The sequence below is a fragment of the Triticum aestivum genome, chromosome 6B (assembly GCF_018294505.1).
Source record: "Triticum aestivum cultivar Chinese Spring chromosome 6B, IWGSC CS RefSeq v2.1, whole genome shotgun sequence".
NCBI lineage: Eukaryota > Viridiplantae > Streptophyta > Magnoliopsida > Poales > Poaceae > Triticum > Triticum aestivum.
The window spans coordinates 68,823,104-68,827,564 of NC_057810.1; positions in this window are offsets into that span (position 1 = coordinate 68,823,104).

Below are 4,461 nucleotides of genomic sequence, written 5' to 3' on the forward strand. Positions count from 1 at the left end.
CTGCGCCTCCGCCGCTGCCGACGTGCCTCCTCACAGCCTCCTCCGCGCCTCTCCCTCCGCGCCTTCCGGGCACCCCGCCGGCGCCGCCCCGCCGCCCTTCGCCGACCTCGCCGGAGCCGCCCGCCCTCGCCGGAGTCGGATCCGGTCAGATCCATCCAGGTGGGACAAGATCCACCGGGATCCGATCCAAACGGCCCCGCTGCGTCCTGGATCCCCTCGTCCCGCACGTCCTCGTCCACGTTGACTTTCCCGCGAGGTCCAAATTCTTCCAAGTCCCTGAGATTTTGACATTATCATGCCATGTTCATCGCATCATAACTTGTTGCATACTGCTTCGTTTCGTGCGTATGATATATCAAAATGTTCGCTGTGAGATGCTCTACATTTCATTACATTGCATCATGTTCATTTGGGTCCATCTTGATGCTTGAATCATCGTTGCAAGAGTGCTATATGATGTTAATCTGCTGAAACAGTTATAACTTGGTGATTTGTCATTTTTGTTGCATTTGATGTGTGCATCTTATGAGCATGAGATCTACATGTGTTTTGTGCTACATCATGCTATCTTTACAGGGGTGTATGCCATGTATTTTTGTGATCAATGTGGTGACTAGAACAAGCATGTAAACTAGGCTTCGTGATGTTGCTGATTTCAGTCCCTGTTCTACTGTTATTTTTATGCCATGTAAACTTGATGCTACAGAGAGATCCAAGCATATTTTGAGATACTTCACTAAGGATGTTTTGAACATATGGTTATTCTCTATCTATTAATGCCCCTGTTTGCGATTATGGAGTAGCTTAGCATGTCATTTTCTTGCTCTACTTTTGCTATAAAATGTTTCCGGGTAGATTGTTTACATGTTATTCAATTTTTCCAAGGTTGTTGTAGTTGATCCTTACATGATTTGAATTTGTTCTTTCCTTGGTTAGTTTCATAAGCATGTCTTCTTGCTGATGCTATGCTTATCTTTTCATGCAATGATTTGTGGTGAGTGAATCAAGCTTGTTAAGTAGGGTACTTGCTATTAGTGTTTTGCTGGGCTGAATCTATTACTTTGTGATGCTATGTAAACCTGCTGCTACAAGTCATTCTATGCATAACATGGAGATGTTCACTAAGGATGTTTTGTTATACATGTCATTCTCTATCTGTCCATGGCTCTGGTTGCATTTATAGCTTGCTGTAACTTGTTGTAATCTTGCTCCAAAGTTGCTAAATAATGTTGCTTTCAGCCTGTTAACATTAAGTTCAATGTTGCCATGATTGTTGCTAGTGATCCATGCATCCTATGAACCTGCTCTTGCCATGCGTAGCTTCATAAACATGTATTCTTACTGTTGGTTACCTTTCTATGCCCTGTAATGCTCTGTGGTGAGTGGTACAAGCTCACCAACATGCCTACTTATCGTTGTTCCAGCCATGCCCTGTTTGCTGAATCTGTTAATGAAACTTGCTATGTTTACATGGGTGCCATCATATCTTCTGATCCTTTTTGGCTCATGGTTAGTAAAGGACTTTTGTTCTATGCATTTAGTAGTATCATGCCATGCCTTTGTTTACCGGAATTGTTATATGTTGTTCCCGGCCTCATCTAAACTTGCCTTGATGTGTTGCCCTTGGTTGCATCATCTCTTGCCATGAGTAGCTCCATGTAGCTTTGTCATGCATCATTCCTTGTTCTTGTGTGGTGTGTTTACCATGTTGTGTGCTTCTTCTCGATAGTTCCCGTTTTCGTTGCGATCGTGAGGATTCGTTCGTCTACGCTTGGTTCGTCTTTGTGGATTCATCTTCTTCATGGACTCGTTCTTCTTCCTAGCGGGATTTCAGGCAAGCTGACCTCTACCCTGGATCTCACTACTATCATTGCTATGCTAGTTGCTTTGTTCTATCGCTATGATGCGCTACCTATCACCTGTTTATCAAGCCTCCCATATCGCCATGAACCTCTAAACTTTGACACCCTTCCTAGCAAACCATTGCTTGGCTATGTTACCGCTTTTGCTCAGCCCCTCTTATAGCATTGCTAGTTGCAGGTGAAGTTGAAGATTTCTCCATGACGGACAGGATTATGTTGGGATATCACAATATCTCTTATTTAATTAATGCATCTATATACTTGCTAAAGGGTGGAAGGCTCGGCCTTATGCCTGGTGTTTTCTTCCACTATTGCCGCCCTAGTTTCCGTCATACTGGTGTTATGTTCCCGGATTTTGCGTTCCTTACGCGGTTGGGTGATTTATGGGACCTCCTTGACAGTTCGCTTTGAATAAAACTCCTCCAGCAAGGCCCAACATTGGTTTTACCATTTGCCTCACCACCTACATTTCCCTTGGGAGTAATTAACCCAAGGGTCATCTTTATTTTAGCCCCCCCCCCGGGCCAGTGCTTGTCTAAGTGTTGGTCCGAACCAGAGCCACTTGCAGCGCCACCTCGGGGAAACTTGAGGTCTGGTTTTAGTTGTACGTAGTGTTCATCTGGTGTTGCCTTGAGAACGAGATATGTGCAGCTCCTATCGGGATTGTCGGCGCATCGGGCGGTCTTGCTGGTCTTATTTTACCATTGTCGAAATGTCTTGTAAACCGGGATTCCGAGTCTGATCGGGTCTTCCTGGGAGAAGGTATATCCTTCGTTGATCGCGAGAGCTTATCATGGGCTAAGTTGGGACACCCCTGCAGGGTATAATCTTTCGAAAGCCGTGCCCGCGGTTATGCGGCAGATGGGAATTTGTTAATGTCCGGTTGTAGATAACTTGACACCAGATCCGATTTAAAACGCATCAACCGTGTGTGTAGCCGTGATGGTCTCTTTTCGGCGGAGTCCGGGAACTGAACACTGGTTTTGGGTTATGTTTGACGTAAGTAGGAGTTCAGGATCACTTCTTGATCATTGCTAGTTTCACGACCGTTCCGCTTGCTCTCTTCTCGCTCTTATTTGCGTATGTTAGCCACCAGATATGCTTAGTCGCTACTGCAGCCTCACCACTTTACCCCTTCCTTTCCCTTTAAGCTTTGCTAGTCTTGATACCCATGGTAATGGGATTGCTGAGTCCTCGTGGCTCACAGATTACTACAACAACAATTGCACGTACAGGTTATGCGATGATCATGACGCGAGAGCGATGTTTGCTTGTTTTGGAGTTCTTCTTCTGCTTCTTCTTCGATCAGGGGCTAGGTTCCAGGTCGGCAGCCTGGGCTAGCAGGGTGGATGTCGTTTGTGTTTCTGTTTGTGTTTCATCCGTAGTTGGATGGTGCTCTTATGTAAGATGATGTTGTATTTGTGTGGCATTGTATGCCTCTTGTATGTATCCCCATCTATTATGTAATGTTGATGTAATGATATCCACCTTGCAAAAGCGTTTCAATATGCCTCCTTATTAAGCGCAAGGAAATGCCTCCTTATTAAGCGCAAAATAATGATTCCTCCACCTGACAGCTAGGACCCACAGGAAGGGCCTCTGTATTTCGCGAAAAAATTGTTCCCCCCGCTGACAGGTCAGACCCACCAGCTATATCTTCGCACGCAAGGAAGTGCCTCCTTATTACGCCCAAAAAAATGAATACCCCCCTGCTAGCTGGGACACACCATATTGTTGGGCTGACTTGTGGGCCTACTAAGTTGACGGGGACGGAGGGCTTTGTCAACTTAGTCAATACTCTACTGACCGTATGATGTCCATCCAACGGCCATAGTGCTTCTTCAATCTCTGGTCTTCTTGCTCCAACCGCCCAAAGCAGCGTCGGTCGTGCCGCCTGCTCCTGCCTCCCGTGGCCAGCTATGCTACCGCCTGCTCCTGCCTCCCGTGGCCCGGCTCCGCGTTGTCCCCTTCCTAGGTCTCGCTGTCGTCCACCGCCGTGGTGCTCTCGGTGCGGTGTGGTCAATATGGTCAACGTCCAACTTCCATCGGAAGAGTACTGTATGTGGAGAGGCTGACAGCTGGGTCCATGGCAGCCGCAAGGAAGTGCCTCCTTATTACGCGGAAAATAATTATTCCTCCACCTAACAGCGGGGACCCACCGGACGGGCCACCAGTATTTTGTGAAAAAAATCATTTCCCCCTGACTGCTGGGACCCACCGGACGGGCCACCGTATTTCGCGAAAAAACAATCCCCTCGGTGCCAGCTCAGACCCATCGGAAGTGCCTCCTTATTACGCACAAAAAAATGAATACTCCCCCGGCTAGCTAGGACCACCTTTGTGGGAGGCTGTCTTGTGGGCCTACTAAGTTGATGGGGAGAAGGGCTTTCTCAACTTAGTCAATATGAACAATTCTAGCTCCAGTGACCGTACGATGTCCATCCAACGGCCGTAGTGCTTCTTCAACCTCTGGTCTTCGTGCTCCAGCCGCCCAAAGCAGCGCCGGTTGTGCCGCATGCTCCTGCCTCATGTGGCCGGCTGTGCTGCCGCGGAGGCCTCACCGCCCCTACTATTCCCACCGCTGGCCAGGCCCTGCGGC